General features: G+C 38.8%; 1 protein-coding gene across 1 annotated transcript in view; it reads right to left on the bottom strand.

The window, feature by feature from the left end:
* The window catches only part of lrrn2 (leucine rich repeat neuronal 2), a 55,976-nt gene extending 37,798 nt beyond the window's left edge, over positions 1–18,178 (bottom strand). The window contains exon 1 of the mRNA XM_079844178.1: positions 17,902–18,178. The gene's annotated coding sequence lies outside the window, so the exon portion shown is untranslated. The remainder of the gene's footprint in view (positions 1–17,901) is intronic.
* Positions 18,179–19,529: the final 1,351 nt, after the last annotated feature.

Genomic DNA, 19,529 nt, shown 5'->3' with positions numbered 1-19,529 from the left:
AAAGTGCAAGAGGTGACACTTAGCACAGAGGGTGATTTTTGGAGGTAGTGCTTCCAGAGAATGTGACTCAGAAAACACTATGATTTTAAACCAGGCTCTACCTTCTGCAAATTCAATCGATTAGAACAAGATTACGGGCTCTCAGGAAAATAACAGGTTTCAGCCAGGACATGCTTAGCAGCAACATCAAAGTGGTTATGATGGCAAAAGTTTATAGATCGCAGTTTATTAACCACCGGTTGTCAAAGTAGTTGGTTTTACTGATGTTCATAGGCTGGACCTTTTTATATATATATATTTATATACACTACCTTTCAAAAGTTTGGGGTCAATAACACTGTCTAGACCAGACGTGAGTGGCGACAAAAGCAGATAGAACCCATTATAATCATGTGTACTGTCTACACTGGATGTGGAGCGGAGGGACAAACTGATGCAATGTTCTACTTCTGACGTGCTTCAAAAGCCTGTGAAAATTCTGACAGAGAATTCAGACAGCCTCAAGCTGTTGCGATGTGACGTGACAGTTGCCGTGCCCGGCATTATTTTAAGGTGCCCTTGTTACACATGTAACTATACAAAGAACTACTGAATAATGTTAATTAACATTATATATCACTTACTATATCATTAGGGTTAGTTTTCGTTTAGAGTTAATTGCTTTTAATTATGCATAATTTACTGTAATAAGTACATGTTAAGACCCTTAAGACATGTCTAACAGGGACACTGTAAAATAGTGTTACAATACTTTTCTGAAGTAAAATGTATCAGTTTCCATAACAAAAGCAGCACAACTGTTTCAACGTTGATAATGATAAGAAAAGTTTCTTGAACAGCAAATCAGCATTTTAGAATGATTTCTGAAGGTACATGTGACACTGAAGACTGGAGTAGTGATGCTAAAAATTCATCTTTTAAGAAATAAATACAATTTTAAAATATAGTAAAATAGAAAACTTTTTTTTTAATTGTTCAAATTGTATATTTATAAATATATTTATATTAATTCAGCACCCTATTCCTCATATTCCATATTTTCCATTTACCGTCCACAATACTGTAAACTAATAATAATTTTAAAAAATGAATTTGATTCAGGTTTTATGTAATCATGTTTGTTTCTTAGGGATCATACACCAAGCTAAAGTGATCCCAAACTAACTAACCAGTGAAATTAGATTTATCTACTAAACCAAATCGGCTCCCGAAACCTTCCTTTCCCTTAATCACACTTTTGCTGTCATTTGGCAGTGATAGCCAAATCCTAGTCAGTGTTCATCTGTTATGCTAAACAGCATTCATGCTAAAGGAGAAAAGCCAGTCACAGTTCTACCTGGCTCTAGTGCTTATAGCTCTCTATGCCACCTGCTAGCGTTAACCAATGGAGATTTATGCAGTGCAATTTGAGTGGGACTCCACATGGAAATGTACATGGCAAACAAAAAAAGGGAGGTGAATGTGGGTGAGGCAGCTGTATGTCCATAGGATTCAATTAAATGCAAATGGTTCTCTCTAGTGCTCGGTGAGAGGGGGCACTGAGGGCTCTCTCATTCTCTCTATCTGCATCTCTCTCTCTTGCTCTCGCAGCGCTCTCTAGAAATGTCAAAGCTGTCACTCAGATGCTTCTCCATCCTTTGATCGGCTATTATGCGAAGGGACATTTGACTACTTTCCATTGGGCGTAGTACAAAGCATGCCAAAGGGAAAGTTTGCAGAATGTTAGCTCACAGAGGGGCTTCGTGCATGATGGGAGGAGGCTGAGCATTTAGAAGATCACTGACCTAATAATGTTGCAAAGAGTAATCTAATGGTAATATTTCCTTTCTAAGCATCTGACAACATCTTGTGTGTGTATACTGTAATATGTATAGCACTGTAATATATGTGATTTTTCTAATCGGTTATCCCATTCGATTACCCTGCTGAATAACTGCTTGGCAAAAATGACAGTCAAACAATCTGCTGACCTATTTCCTTCTATATTTGAACCAATTCCATCAGCTCCTAGAAAACTTAAACTTTAAAAAATGGTTAAAACTTTAGCGTAAAAGCCAATAGCTCATTTTCCGTGCCTACTGCTTCCTCATGTATTATGGATGCAGTTCCTGCATTTAAAGAGGACACCAGCTTTAGTTCACCGTGTGTGTGTGTGTGTGTGTGTGTGTGTGTGTGTGTGTGTGTGTGTGTGTGTGTGTGTGTGTGTGTGTGTGTGTGTGTGTGTGTGTGTGTGTGTGTGTGTGTGTGTGTGTGTGTGTGTGTGTGTGTGTGTGTGTGTGTGTGTGTGTGTGTGTGTGTGTGTGTGTGTGTGTGTGTGTGTGTGTGTGTGTGTGTGTGTGTGTGTGTGTGTGTGTGTGTGTGTGTGTGTTATATAGGCAAAGAAAAGCTTAGACACTGACTAACTGACCCTAGAGAACCGTTAATAATACTTATAACAGAAGACATCACATCCGTTATTAACCGTGGCCTTCATAGGTCATAGATCTTAAGTCAGATATGCAAATGAGAGCTTAGATTTATACATCTGACCTGAAAAAAATCCCAAAGAATGTATGTTCCTGGCATTTTACATGAATAGGGTAATTTTTATCTTTTTTTAATATTCAGTGAAATTGGTTGCTTAGAGGTTGGGTAGGCAATGTTTCTGGTTAAAACTCTCTTCACATCCTGGTAGCAATCAATTATAGAAGTGGTCTAAATATAAAAAAATAAAACGTACATATATCTTCTGTGGAACTCTCAGGGGGAAAAAATGTAATCCAAAAAATTTTCATTCAATCATTGTCAGTGTATCAGCCATTGCATATGCATTGTCTGCAGGGTTGATTTTACAGAGCCCCTGTGCCTCTTTCTAACAGGACTGGGGTGTTATAAATATGAATTGAAGTAGGAATGGGAGTGTGTTTATTCCGTAAACCACTTCTGTAAATAAGAGCCTGACTACAGCAAGGATCACTGGAAGATGCTGGATTAGCACATGATAAAGAGGGAGAATGAAAAGCATGTGTTTGGGACAAGAGATATTTTTGTTGTCGTTGTTGCATACAGAGCTGCGTACATGTCAGTGTGTATCATCCTCCCAGACTGCTGGTAAAGAAAGCAATAGGAGGCCTAAATAGCTATTAGTGTGCTAAGCTTGAAGGAGCTGATTTTAAATATGCAGTGAGGAAAAGTCTTGCGCAGTGCAAAAACATGGAGGGAGACTGACACTATCACCAGCCTGATTCTGAGACCAAATATTTCCTGCCATATGGTTCCTAGTGAATGACAAGAGTACACATTTTGTCAGTACGCCTAAAAGCTTTATTTTAAACAGACAAGTTGGTATACATTTATGCCTTTTTCAAATTTCAGTGTTGCCATATCCTCTTTTTTTACACCATTTTTTCATAGTTGCTAATAAATATGTGCACTCCGCCAAGAGGGAACACACTCAGAATTCTAAAAACGTCCTTTACGTTCTGGCAAGATTCTAACAACAAACGTGTCTCCAGTAACGTGACTAGAACATTTATTCAAAGTTAATAATGTTCTCAAAATGTTAGCACGAAAACTGTTTTGAACATAAAAATAACGTTTTCATAGCATTAGCACTTTTTGTTAGCTAGGCAGTTGCAGACTACATTGTGTTTGAGGATTATAACAGTCGCATACAGTTTGTTTTTCACTTCATGGGCTGTGTGAGATAGTCTAGCATGAATGCTACTGCTAACTGTCTAGAAGTCCTTGATTGATGTATGGTTTGTTTTTCTCCTTCTTCCATTTGTCTGTCACCATTTCAACTGAGAAACCTGTGAGTATGTCTTTCTTTATTTTACTCAACACTTGTCTTTTACACGATAGCCCATTAAAGTGCCAGGCCTATCAATCCTTTTACATGTCTGACCATAAAGAGGGCAGTAAAATGCAGTAAAAGGCCATGTATTTGTCTATACATCAATAAAAGCTGGTTAGATCTCTGCCAACAGCCACATGGTACGAGCATACAGTAAGATTTGTGTGTCATGCCCCATGCGAATAAAACGCTAACCTGCGCAGCTTTCTTTCTTTCTTCAGTCTGACTGTTTCGCAGCTCTAATTGCAGAAAGGTGTTTGGGAAATTATCTTGGCAAAATCCCCAAATGACAAATTAGTTTGCATTAGTGTGTGGATCCATCCAGATCCTTCCAATTACTTCCTGTATGTAATCAGACTTCTTCCAGTGCCCTGCTGTGTTTGAGGGGTTTCTCTATCATCACAACGTTTGAGGACAAAATAAAGGTTTTGTGAACTGTGGGAATATGCTGATCCAATTTTGGGCTTTTTATCGGCAATGAGTCTCTGTAAATCAGAGGAAGTTTAAGAAGGAAACTGTCTGCTTTTAATAAATGGCCTGGCCATAACTTTTCTTTGGGAAACAAGCGTATTGAAGAATATAATTTAATTTCTCGTTTAAATGGCTCAATGAATCAGATAAGAGTAGTGTGCTCGGAGGCAAAAGATGGCACACGAAATTAAATGGAAGCCGAGGAAGGTAGGAGTGTAAAATGGGGCGACGTCAACATCAGGCATGTCATTTAAATCAATGCGCTACCTATCAACACCAGCATGCCTTACAACCGCAGATGTGTGACGGTATCTCTCTTTACAAGACTGCTCCGCTTTCCTCTGTGGAGAACTGTAAAATCAGCACACACATTTTGATTAAAACTTTAGCTAAATGTGCCCTTTTTATTTGATTGGTCAATTCTTTCCGCTACCAAAAGGAGCATCCATCCATCCATCCAGCCATCACATTTGGTTTGTTTCAGAGTTCCAAAAAAAACCTTAAAATGAGTGAAATTCATTTACACTACTATCCGAAAATTTGGGGTTGGTAAGATTTTTTTTAAATATTGTTTTGCATTTGAATGAAGTCTCTCACCAAGACTGCATTTGTTTAACCCAAACTACAGTAAAACAATACTGTTAAATATTATTACAATTAAAACAAATCTATTTTAATGTATTTCAAAATGGCAAAGCTGAATTTTATTTCATTACTCCAGTCTTTAGTGTCACACAAACCTTCAGAAATCATTCTAATATGCTAATTCGGTGCTCAAGAAATTATTACTTATTACTATCACTGTTGAAAATGGCAACCCTTTCTCACTCCCAAGGTGTCAAAATCTGAAGCACGGTCAAGTGCCTTCCGCGTCACACTGAGAATTTCAATGAGAAACCTTTGGCATGGAGTTGGGCATGGGTATGTTATCGATTTTGCCATTGACATGTTGGAATGTTATTCTCAATTTAATCAGCCGGCATAATTTTATTTACACTATTTAGACACATTTAAACATGTAACCCAACACCATCCCATCCCTAAACGTACCCATTTGTGTATTATATGATATAAAATACAGGATATAACAGGCAGATACGACTGCAGGCACAATTTATTCAAATATTCCAAGTGTTCCGAGGCCAAACGATTGATCTGCGAGAAGAAAATCCCCAAAAGCGATCAGCGTCTCCATCTGGCCAAGATCATGCACACATTCAAATTTCAAAAATTGCCGCCTGAAGAAACGTTACGTCAGATTTCATAATGAAATTGCATTGGCTTTCGTATGTCTCGTGACTAATTGCGTCATTACGTCAGCTTTGATTGTAAAATGTCATTGGCTCTCGTGTGTCTTGTGACCGATTGCGTCATGCTAAAGAGTTGCATATCATTTGAATGAGATATGAATGAGTGCGTTGCGTTCACGGAGCAGCTGGATCATCATTTCAGCGATTAAAACATTAAGATCAACTCTGTTCTTCACATGAAGATATCATATGACTTCAGAAGACTTGGAATGCAACATAAGTTAATACTTTTATACTGTTTTGGTCAGTTTTTTTTGCAATAAATACTGTACTTTTATTTGCCTGTTACGTGTTTTATATTGTTTAGAAGTGGGTGGGTTATGGGAAGGAGTGGGGTTAGTAGCTCCAAAATATAAAAGTAGCCTATAAATATTCATAAAATAATTTCTGCTTTTACAAATGCAAAGAATTAAATGCATCTTTATCTGACGCATTGGGAAAACAACTGAAATCTATGGAGTACCCTTCACGTCGATATAGTGACACCTAGGGGTGCCTTTAACGTCTTCATTGTGAAGGCACTTGAGCATGCTTCAGATTTTGACGCCTTGAGAGTGAGAATGGGTTGAAAATGGTTGTGCTGCTTGATGTTGTTTGGAAACTGATACATTTCTTTTGTGATTATTTGATAAATAGAAATTTTAAAAGGGCAGCATTTATTATACTTTTTTATTGTAAAATAAGATATAATAGTTTGTTTTCGTCACAGATTTTTTTTTTTTTTAGATATAAAGTTGCAATTAGTTTTAGTTATTTTTGGAAGCAAGCTTCCATATTTCAGTGCATCTTTGCTGATTAACTAAGTCAAGCGCAATATATTGCTAATATTGCTTGAATATTGCAAAGTATTGCATATAATTATTTTCATATTTTCATATAAAATTACCCTTTGCTGCTGATCAGATAACAGTTTTAGGTAAAGGAAAGATGGCTTTAGATCAGTGGACACTGTGTCGTATTATAGGGCAGATGAGAATATTAAAGCTGGTTCATTCACCTAAATATTTGATGAAAAATGAATAGCAGATGTTTGCTTCTCTATTCCCTTGTAAAGTTCATATCTGCATTTGTTCAATCATGCACAAACAGAGTTACGTAAGTTTGTTTACACTTGGCCCAGAAGCTTAATGGACATGCGTTTAATGGTCTGCGGGGACGTAAACATGCATTCGGATGACAAACAAGTGCTACTGCTCTTGCACGCAGAAGTCTCACTGAATGTGCAGCGACCCATCTCTTCCATTTTATCCATGCTCTTTGGCCACAAGAGGCCGAGGGGTTGTGCAAGGGCAGGAACGCGTGCGTGCGACGGTGCTGATGGGGGTGATTAAAGGCTTTCATTCCTTTGGGAGATGCAGGGAGGAGTGCCACTTAGTCTCTCACTGGGCGCAGATGGCCCGTGGCAGGCTGGATCATGTCACATGGCGCCCGGCGAAACGGGGGCAAGGTGTCCCCTCCCTGCTCTTCTCCGCTCGCCGTGTGACCTGTCACCCGCCATCGATGTCAGGTGTCGCTGCAGGGAACGGACTGCTCATTAGGTTTGCCTCAATTTCCTCCACCTTCCTGCACCGAGAGGAACAACATTCAATTTGTGTCACTCATTAAGCGTTTTATTCCCACTGACACTCCGCAGAGGGTCACACTGCGCTCCTGCTCGCAATAATGGGCATTACTCATCTATATAAGAAAGATTTGTATCGTTCCCAGAAAGAAATGCCACCCTCAAAGTGAGAGGACGGCATGTGCATTAAGGTGAGAGCGTGCGGCCCCAAGTTGTTAACATTTATTCATTCTGAGAGACCTAAGTATAACTGTCTGCTGTCTAGGGAGGCGTTTAGCGCCATGTCCACTTGGTTTTTTTATTCAAGTGTGAACATTTTTGCAGTGGATAAATTTAGCTGACTGGCTACCTTGGGGCCGGCAATGCAGCTAAAATCCTGTCTCATGCTGTATTCATGTGTCTTAAGCATGTCTTTTGGCAAAACCTGTTTTATAATTACTATGCTGTTATGGTCTGATTGGTTAAAGAGGGTTATGGTTTCATGTAATAACATAAGAGGCTATGGAGGGCTTTTTGTGAATTTACATATGCTATAAGATCGGCTGGTGTACTCTACATATGTAAATGTCACATTTCAGTTAAACATTTTATGAAAAATTAATTTTGCAATAATCATTTTCCCTCTAAATGTCATCCACGAACGCTCTTATTATGGAGGATTTCATATTAAATGCAGCAATTATGTTTCTTATCAGGAAATTAAGAGACGCAGTGGTTCACGAGGGGAAAAAGTTCTGATATCATAATGCACATGCCAACCTTGAAACGTGACTAACGCGGTAATGGAAAACCCAGCCTGCCGAAGTGAGACTGGCCATCCAATTTATGGATATCAGTGTGACCATTATGACTTAAATGGCCTTGGCTTGTGGGAATAATTGCATTTCTATGGTTGGGCAGGGGCATGTCTGAATGTGGTTATAAACATGCATGTTTTCCACTTTGGCTCTAAAATAGAAAGAGATGTGAATGTTGCGCTTGAGTAAGTTGTGGATTAAAATAGCAGCTCAGAAAATTCATGCACATAGCAGGATGCCATGTAAAAAAAAATAGGATCAACATTATGCATCCTGCATATATGGCAGAAAGTCGTATGTTTCCTTTAGGAAATGTCTGTACTGGTAAACTGTGTTTTATGCTTATACTTTTAACTGCTGAATTTAGGAGTAGAATTATTTGCCATGAACGGATGCAAATATATGCATGTCTGGTTTCCAGCGGATGGTAAGAAATAGGCTCACCATGGAGGCTGTCTCTGCGTTTTGCTCAACAATAAGGACGGCCTGATGGTGTGTGATGGTTTCAGGCCAGTTACAGGAGGTGTTGCTTGCTGGGATGACACTTTGTTTTATTTTTGTTGCTTGTGTGTGTGTGTACATGTTTTAATGTTGTGCAAACTGATTTGCTTTTCTTTGATATCTTGAATGCTTTTTTGTTGTTGTTGTGAATTCTGATGATGCATGATACTGAATAAAAAAACGATTCACCCCGGGGAGCAGTTGGGGGTTCGGTGCCTTGCTCAAGGGTCTCACCTCAGTCGTGGTATTGAGGGTGGAGGAAAGCGCTGGTTGCCGCAAATTCAAACAAGAGAACCAATCAAAAGCATCAGAATAGCTTCGCTTTACTAAACAGCCTTTAAATGGCAGGAGACATCGCGCACATCAAAAACAGGCAAAGCAACGAATTAATATTAATTAACACATCCTAGATTTTGACAGAAAACATTCAGATGTAACCCCCTTTGCGATCGTTAACATTTTCATAAGTAACTGTAATTTAATAACGCATTTTTACTTAGTAGCTGTAACAGATTAGTTACATTTATTTAGTAATTTGTAAGAGTTTCTTTAGTAGTTAATAGAGTGTTAATATTGCATTACTCTTTTGTTACTGTGAAGTTATTCATTAATGATGAAACGGTATTCTAAAGTGTACATCTTGGAGGGCCTGGGGGTGAGTAAATTATCAGGAAACTTTCGTTTTTTGGGTGAACTATTCCTTATATTTAAGGTACATTTTATTTGATTTGGCCAATAAATGGCAACATTTTCTCTAGGGTTAGTGAATATATTGCCATGGTAAGTAGACACCTTCATGTCTGACTTGGCCAGCAAAATGCATAAATGTAGAAGTCTGTCTTGTGCTCTGCTTTGCATAAGCCTTGATCTTCTATCATGTTGTCCTCTGTTTATGAGTTGCTTCCTTTTAATTTAATATACTAGGGTATCTTATAAATAATTCAGCTGCGTACCTTCTGATATTTCACGAATGCCTTGAGCCGTTGGAGCAGACAGCAGCCAGTCTGTCTCCCTCTTCCATGTTAGGCCATTCTACAAGGCAAAATCCATCTGTTCATTTAAGACCTGGTTTGCTTTCTGGAACTGGCACCTTAATGGATGTTAATGACAAATTGTCCAAACATTTTGAAAGCTGAAGGCCGAAAAATAAAATCTCAAAACAGATTGCCATATTCACTCAGAGTCCCACTTTTATCTTTCTTTTGTTAATGAATTTCCAAGATGATCGGTTGCTCCGACAGAGCAATCTTCTCGCTCAGACAGTCTGATGCTGTGATTAGTATTAATTGGACTGAGTCAAAAATGCAGAGATGACCCTGACTAAGCTGCCTGTGAGAGCAATTAATGAGAAGAGATGCCTTAGTATTCACAACTGAGCTCGCTTGAGAAGACAGGAAGGGAGTTTACAGGACAAAGCAGACTATTTTTGTTTTTCTTTTTCTAGCGGGAAGCCTTTTTAATGAACTGCTCTATTGCTATAGGCCTGCAAGGGTATATTTAAGAATTTAGGGGAAAGTATGCATAATGTGGTTATTGAAGCAAGTTCTTTTGACTTCCTCATTAAGAAAGACACTGATTTCTTTATCGAAAAAATATCGCCTGTATGTCACATTTTTAAAGTATCTTACAAACTAAGTCAAAGGGATTTTATTTTTTTCCTCTTGTTTGTACAGGAAAATGCATTTTTCTGTATGTCCAAATGAGTTCAGATGTAACACTCACAAATGACAGTGTGAATCAGACAATAAGCATTGTGAGTTGAAAACTGAAGTCATAAAGGATTTGATTCATCCAACTGCGAGAGTAAACAATTTCCCACAAAACAACTCAAAATCTTTGTAGCTTGCTGCAGTACAGAATACGATTAAAAACTGATTGTCAAATCAGAGTGACGTGTCATTTCTGTTTTGTCTTTTCCCTTTTTGGGCTTTTTCTAAAATGACAGTCATGCATTTTAAATCAATAGCTTTTCAATTTGCCTAAAAACAACAATTTCAAGTTCACAAGACATAACGTATATTAAAACGATTTATTATTATTCAGATATCTAAGGGGCCAATTATAACATTAAAAAACATTTTATGCATTTTGGCCATTCATTTACACAACAACAGCAGTTTGGGGGCAAACATTTGAAACATTTGGGCTTCAAAGTGCAAGTTTTTGAAAACAGCACCATTATTATCTCTGTGTAAACTAAAAAAAAAACGAGTATTTGTAAAAATGGTGACAGCATGAACATGAGTATTGTTCAGTATATAGGACTGTAGTGTTTTTTTGCAAAGTGACATCTCCAACTACTGGCCTGGCGTTTTAATCGTTTTCACGAATCCATGTGAACGGTAATCGCTTTGACAACACGAAATACACAAAGGAAAAACATCTCCGTTTTATCAAAAATAACATGTATATAATTAAACCAACCAAATATATTCACTGTAAAAAAAAAACAATTCTTTAATTCCAGTAAAAAAAACTGGCAGCTATGGTTGCCAGAAATGTATTTACAGTAAAAAAACGTATTTCATTAAATTATATAATGTTAATTTTCCAACCTATTGAAGTACTATTATCTGTTTTGTACCTTTTGTAATACCCTGACAAGACAACCACTAAAAACAGGTGGTGGTAAGTCACATGATGAATTCAAACTCATCACAAACAGCTTTTCCACAAGCTGAGAAGGTTATATATATACACTATATTGCCAAAAGTTTGGGCACACCTGCCTTTACATGCACATGACCTTTAATAACGTCCCATTCTTAATCTGTAGGGTTTAATATGGAGTTGGTCCACCCTTTGCAGCTATAACAGCTTCAACTCTAATGGGAAGGCTTTCCACAAGGTTTAGGAGTGTGTTTATGGGAATTTTTGACCATTCTTCTAGAAGCGCATTTGTGAGGTCAGGCACTGATGTTGGACGAAAAGGCCTGGCTCGTAGTCTCCACTCTAATTCATCCCAACGGTGTTCTATCAGATTGAGGTCAGGACTCTGTGCAGGCCAGTCAAGTTCCACTACACCAAACTTGCTCATCCATGTCTTTATGGACCTTGCTTTGTGCACTGGTGCACAGTCATGTTGGAACAGGAAGGAGCCATCCCCAAACTGTTCCCACAAAGTTGGGAGCATGAAATTGTCCAAAATGTCTTGGTATGCTGAAGCATTAAGAGTTCCTTTTACTGGAACTAAGGGGCCAAGCCCAAACCCTGAAAAACAACTCCACATCATAATCCCCCCTCCACCAAACTTTACACATGGCACAATGCAGTCAGGCAAGTACCGTTCTCCTCGCAACCGCCAAACCCAGAGTCATCCATCGGATTGCAAGACAGTGAAGCGTGATCCGTCACTCCAGAGAACACGTCTCCACTGCTCTAGAGTCCAGTGGAGGCATTCTTTACACCACTGCATCAGATGCTTTGCATTGCAGTTGGTGATGCAAGGCTTGGATGCAGATGCTCGGACATGGAAACCCATAACTTAGAGCTCTCTACACACTGTTCTTGAGCTAATCTGAAGGCCACACGAAGTCTGGAGGTCTGTAGCTTCTGACTGAAGAAAGTTGGTGACTTCTCAGCGCTGACCCTGCTCTGTGATTTTAGTTGCTGTTGTTCCCAATTGCTATCACTCTGTTCTAATACCACTAACAGTTGACCGTGGAATATTTAGTAGTGAGGAAATTTCGAGGATGGACTTATTGCACAGGGCAACCTATCACGGTACCACGTTTGAATTCACTGAGCTCCTGAGAGCGACCCATTCTTTCACAAATATTTGTAGAAGCAGTCTGCATACCTAGCTGCTTGATTTATACACATGGGGCGATAGAAGTGATTGGAACACCTGAATTCAATGATTTGGAGGGGTGTCCCAATATTTTTGGAAATATAGTGTATATATAAAAGGTGCACAAAAACACTAAACACCATCATGGTGTCAACACACGACATTAAAAAAATGCAATAAACTTTAATTGAACAACATTACATGTAACATAAAACCCTATAACTGATTAGGATAAAGAAAATTTCAATGAAAATACATAAAATGTGAATTATACAATTCTGTAAATTACTGTAAATAATACAATTACTTGTTCTTTTTCACTTCCCCAAACTGTACATTTAACGGTATTTTACTGTACCATTACATTAAATATACAGGTAGATATATTACAGTTATTCACCGTATATAGTACGGAAACCTGTTTACCAATGAACTGTTTTTCACTGTGGCATTTTTACAGTCTTTTACCATTTAAATCACAATCAATCAAATATTAAAAACAAAAGAGCAATATTTAATGTCACAAAATAGTTTTTCTTTGCAGATTTCAGTGCCAACAATCCAAAAACCCGGTTCAATGAAGTAGCTGAACTTGAAGTTTTTTACCAGTAAGTCAATGTACAATGTATGTTGTTCTGTCGAGCTACAAAATGAAATGTTAATGGCCGACTGTTTGATAAATCTGTTCGAGTTGTTCACTGTCACTGTTTGCGTTCATCATCGTGCTGCAAGATGGCAGACTGATGTGTTTGCTTATTCACAGATATGCCCTTGAGGCTTGTGAGCAGTGCTCTGTCTTCACCTCCTCCTTCAGACGGATCCGTACCACTCTCAGCATAAAACATATTCATTTCTGACAGCAGTGCATACTATATGCCTATGCAGATATGATGCATGATATACTCAGCCTTATTTGTCTTAGGGTGCCTGTAAGGCGACTGAAGGCATAGAGCTACACAGAGGAGACATCACATCCCGGTCCTGTCTTTCACTTTGATTCAATTTGATTTCTCAGCTTCTTTAGCTGATTTGTTTGTATATGTGCTTACAAAAATGCAGCACACAGACAGAACAGTGTGTCTGGGTGCGTGTGTGCTGATGGGTTGTGTTGTGACAGTGCAATTTTTTTTTCTTTCTCTTTCAGACAGATGTCTGTGATCTTCCCTGCCCTGGGTTCATCTGCCCTCTTCAGCGAGTACAAGAGGTGAAGTCCAACAGCCCTTTTGACCCCATTACGCATATGCTCGCTCACATTTGTGCACATCCGCACACACACATACGCGGCTCATTTGCCGTACCGCTGTTTGACAGAAGCCAGGAGTCGGCCCTTGCCCGTGGATGACCGAGCTGAGAGGTGTGCTTAAAGTCGGCTGTCCATAATTGAGCCATGTGAGATTATACACATCAAAATAAAGCCACTGGGAATCTACTTGATGTGGACAGACATTGTGTGCATGTCATTAAAGTTAGGAATCATACAGAAAAACTATTTTGGTTCCTTAATTTTTTCCATTAATGATTCTTTTAGTTCTTTTCCCAAAAGTCCCCTCTAACGACTTGTCCAAACTAAGCTGAACAAAAATATAGAACACATTTTAATATTTTTTTAAGAAGAACTCTCTTATTATTTGATCAAAAATACAGTAAGAAATATTAAAATATAATTTATTCCTGTGATGGCAAAACTAATATTCAGCAGCAATTAAATCAGTCTTCATTTAGTCTAACATTTTATTATTATTATCAGTTTGAAGACAGTTGTGCTACTTAATATTTTTGTGGAAACCATGATACTTTTTTTCAGGATTCTTTGATGAATATAAATCTTTTATACTATTATAAATGTCTTTACTGTCACTTTTAACCAATTTAATATGTCCTTGCTGAATAAAAGTATGAATTTCTTTAAAACAAATTTACTAATATCATTTAAATTACATTATTTATATTTTATTATATTATTGATATAATTATGTATAATTTAACAGCACCAGTGAACAACTACAAGCTCATACTACCACATGTTTTTTTTCATCCACATCTGTGAAAAATGCAGATGTTTAAGAACCATCCTTCAGTAACAGTATTGTTTTAAAAATGGGACCAGTTCTGAAAAACAAGCGGTTCTCTATTCCCAACCCTACGTGTCAACACATGTTCCGCTGACATAAACTTTATATTTCTTTTTAGGAGTTTTTCCCCCCAAGTCTCTCCAAATCAAATCCATTGGCTTTTGTTGCTATAAATTTTTATTAAGACCAGTTTATTAGGGATTATCTGGAATTGTTCACAGGCCAATCCATGATAATAAAAGGGGATTACAGCAGCTAGATGGCAGGGAAGTTCATGGAATGATGATAAGTTAAACAAGACATCACACACACAAGTCTTAATTTGGTTTGAGGCTCATTGTCAACCATATGGAACGAGAGAGACGCTTGCATGTGGTAAATAGCACGAGACTGTTTCCTTTGTGTCAGATCAATAAACATAATCGACCCTGCCGTTATAGTCAAATGGGCATGTCTTTGCAACTGCAGATATATCTGCTAAGCAGCACCTAGGCAGTCTCAGCTTCTTAATCATGGAAACATCTGCCCTCACTTTAGACTCATCTGTAGGGTGACGAATTGGGATGTGCAGCGTCAATTTTCTCCCATCACTCACCCCTTCATTCTCTCCCTTTCTTCCACAGTCTCGCCTCCGTATCTCTTTTTCACACTCAGAGGCATCTGTTCTGTCACACCCTCCGCCTCATTAGCGATGCTAACACGAGGAGGATTTAACAGATGTTTATAACAAACCAGCTCACGCTTACCTGCAGGATGAAGACATTAAAAGCCCTACAAGATCACAAAACTCATTCTAACAGACCACACAAGCCTCAAAGCCATGGCATAGAGGGCCGAGTAGCTGGTGTGTTGTATTTGCAAGGTAACCCTTAGTAATTGTTTGCAGCTGTACAGTCAGCCCCTAGTGTTTTTATTTTTAGAAAGCAGAGCCGTGGCAGCGTTTCACCCTCTCGATGGGGGTTCTTGTCTTATGCTCAATGTGAAGTGGCTGTTGACAGTGCTCCGTAGGCCTGGACAGGCGCCGCTGTCACCTTTTAAAGAGTCCATTCCATTCCAATGTTTTTCAAAGGCAATTACGAGCGGCCACCAGCGGTCAAGTGCGTTATTCTATAGGGGAAACGGTAGGGAAGATGTCAAGTAGGAGTGTTTGTGCCTACAATTTATTCTCCAAGACTAACTGAACATAGATTTTTAGAATCATTCCTGGAGATTATGGGTTTTACACACACACACACACACACACACACACACACACACACATATATGTCAATTGTCACAGTCAATCGGTTAAATCAGTTTCTAATCCAACCGATTCAATAAATCAGTAGCTCATAAATTCGAGACTAGTCTTTTTAAATAAATCATAGCTCATGTGAGTCATTAGTTTGGTAGTTTAATGTGCAAATCACGTTTTTCTGCTGTTCTTAGACATTATTTAGCTTTTCAGCCACTCTTTGGATACTTTTCTCATTGCGATGGAGACATTCAAAAATAACTGAGCTGAACTCAAATAAATTTAGATTGCCTTTGGATCTAGATTAGATGTGAAGCACTATAAAGGTTGATTTAGAACAATGGCTGTGAGCATTATTGAATAAAGACATCTGAGGATTCAAAGTGGATTTGAGTTGAAAAAATGAGTTTTTAAACCAAAAAGAGAACATTTATGGTTTAAAATCTTCTACAGAACATTATATACATAAAGCACATAAGGACTGCTAAATCATGAATTGGGTGTAATTTAAGGGTCATGGTAGTTTTCATTGAATTGAACGAAATAAGCTATGCCAACATATTGTTGTAGGTAACAATAATCCACTGGGTTGGCTAAAGTTGGCCTCGTAAAAAGGGCATCTTGAGTACTAATATAAGCCACTAAATGATGAGGAACTGTAAAGATAATAATGTTTACAGTGATGCACTGTCAGAGACTGTAGAGCTCCCTCATGCACGAAGTGTATATTTGCATTCAGTAATCATGTCCATACAAAACACTGAGGGCTAATCAACATTGTGATAAACAAACTATGCAATTATCTTTCCAGTCTAGTTGTCAGGACAAGTCATGTGTTTAATTTCTTGGTATGACTTATTAAGAATTTATTCATTGATGTCTGGGTGCATTTTTATGAGCTGTCAGAATATTTTTCATAACAAATTGGACTGTGTGATTCACTGTCATTAACACATCATCATCACCATGTCCAAAACTCGTTTCAGGCCTGATTTGCTTTTCTTTTTTATGTTTTGGGGAAGAAACTACTTGTTTTCTTTTTTAAAAATTAAACATTTAATCTCTTTACTTTCTTGATGCACAATGCTTGTATCATTTGGCATAATTAATTGTATTCCGATTTTTAAAATGGTTAAAGCATAGAGCAAAGTGTTAATAATTTGATCCGGACTGACGTCACGAAGTCCCTCAGTGCCTTTATTTTTCCACCCATCCCATAACACCCCTTTTCACAATCCAATTAATAGATTTTTCCCCTCTCTAAAATAGGCTACTTTAGAGTAAAATAGGTCGAAAACTGCTTTTCACATGCCCACCTTAGCTTTAAAAACGCGTGCGGTCCCTCAAGTGCCTAATCGGTTTAGTTGAACTCTATAGGCTATATTTATGCACAAACCAGCAACCAGAGGCGCCCAATATGAAACATATATGAGCATCATCTAATGTATTTATCACACCCAATCTGTCCTCGTTGCACACTCGCTCTCTCTCCCTCTCTCCGAGCCGCATAATGCCCCGGACACCTGCCAACACTTTCACGTGTGTTGGTCCAATCTTCCAGGATGACACCCACACGCGCACGCTTCCTCCCCACACATGAAGAGGCTGAGAAGGATGATTAGCACCGTGAGCTGACACCCCTCAGAGGAGAGTGTGGAGGAGGACAACAACAATAGGCTCGCTGTGGAGAAGCAGAGCGCGCAAGCTTCTGAAAATTCAACTGCGACAGCGGCAGAGCCGCGCGACGCGGACACGGATAGCAACAGCAGGGAGGAGGAAGAGGAGGATAGAGGAAGAGAGGGAGGGAGAGTTTTTGGACGCTAATCACTTCAACGAAATTACAGATGCGTCCCTCCACATCCACACGAACGCGCACGCACACTGCGTTTTCCTTATTTTCGCAAAGCTCTGGCTGTGGAATTTCAATGCGACATGAAGCGTTTTGCTCCCTCTCTCTCACTCACTCTCTCCCTCTCCTCTCTCCTCGGCAAAGCTAATGTATGAGTCAGTGCTACTCTATCCCGATGTGCTCTGCATGCTGACCATAACTGCCATGCAGCGTGAGCGTGGAAAAGTCTCGACTTGTTAGTGCAACGCACAACTTGAGCTCCGTTTCAAACTATTGACACTTTACCACACGAATGTTTGTGACACAAACCCACTCAATTAATCCGAGTCGAAGAATTACTTGTTTAGGAGGATTTCTGACAGGTTGCCGGAATCATTTTTTCCTTTCTTGTGTTAACACTTCTAGAAAAGCATCTGCAGTGCTCGTTCTAATGCAACGCGTAAATGTTTCGACTGCGAGAGAAAATTATAAACTTCCCTACCGTGAAGAGATGGGTCATTTCAGCGTACATCTCGGTCTCTTCTTCTTCTTGCTTTTTGTTGTCGTCACGGTTTTTTTTCTTCTCTCGTTTTCCTTCTTGACGTTAGTCAATCAACCTGTATCCTCTCTCACGACTGCGTAATAGCGCATCGCCAAGGCTTTCATACAGACGCTTTGTGCGCACCTGCCTTAAACTCAGCTCTATTTCTGACACTGTGTAGGCGATCTACAGAGAACGGATCTGTGTGTTCACCGATCTCTCTCTCTCTCTCTCTCTCTCTCTCTCTCTCTCTCTCTCTCTCTCTCTCTCTCTCTCTCTCTCTCTCTCTCTCTCTCTCTCTCTCTGCCCTTACCGTGTAGCCCCACCTCCTCCTGTTAGAAGTCTCCCTTCCTTGCCCCCAACCCCTTTGCAGTCTGCTCTATTTTCCCTCCTCTCTTTCATCTCTTTCTCACAGTCAGAACTGTATATGTATGAAACCTGTTATTTCCTTGTCACTTGCCCCCTTTGCCATTTAACTGGGCCGCTATAGTCACGTGCATCTATCAAAAGTGCAGCTACTGTAAGATGGTCTACTGCCTTCCAGCAGCTTTTACATATGAAAGACTGACTTTGATTTTGTTTGGTTAATGGTATGCTTTTATAGTCCTAGCAGAGACATATCCATTCAGGTTGCACTTTCCTGTGGATGAGGGACGGCATGTCTAATGGCCATGTTGGATTGAGCACCTCTCGGTTAGAACTTTTTAAAAACCACTAACCTTTTATATGTGCTTTTGTGTGATCTGCTCATGAAGGTTAGGTTTAGGGGTTCAGCTATACAAATCACACAAATTTGAATGGAATAGCCGATTCGTAAATAGTTATGTTTTCTTGTGAGATCAGGTTCTTTTACCTTAGTTGACAAAAGTTAACTTATGAAATATAATTAAATATAGGCCTATACTAATTTGTATATCACATTTCAAACATCCATCCATCCATCCATCCTCATTCAAAGCCTTTTATAGTTATAAATGGTGTCTATTTCTTTTTTAATTCAATTCATTTTAAATACTTTAATTATACACTGAAATGCATTGCAATTGGATTGCAATTAATTTAGTTCAAATTCAGCAATATAATTGGTATTTACTATTGAGGGTGAGCAAAAACGCGACGTTTTTGTGTGTGTCGCTTTAAATGCAAGTGAGCTGCTTCTCCCAGCTCCATTTCTAGAAGAGGGCGGAGCTTCAAGAGCTTGTGTTAGCAGCTCCGCAGACAAAGGCAATTTTTTTTTCTTTATAAAACATAAAGAAACGGAACAGTGAATGAAATTGTAGGTGCAATTCTAATTGGGAAATAATCCTTTTGGGACTATTTGCAAACAATATTTGCATTAAATATATTATTAGTCCCGAGATTCTTCACATTAGTGAATAAATACATAGATCTGCTGTTGACATTTGAATTCCCTAGTGGTGTGGTGGCAAGTTTTGTAAACCGTGTCAAAGCTTCCGGGTTCTAATCCGCTCTCATATATTATAATTTTTTTTTCTACTTCATAAAAATCAAAGATGTTCATCAATTATTGTAAATTAAGAGCAGGGAAACATTTGTGTACATTTTGTTTTGTGATTTCACCAGAAAGA

The sequence above is a fragment of the Gobio gobio genome (assembly GCF_949357685.1).
Source record: "Gobio gobio genome assembly, chromosome: 19".
Classification (NCBI taxonomy): Eukaryota; Metazoa; Chordata; class Actinopteri; order Cypriniformes; family Gobionidae; genus Gobio; species Gobio gobio.
The sequence above is the reverse complement of the archived record's forward strand: the minus strand, read 5'-3'. Positions and strand labels throughout refer to the sequence as shown.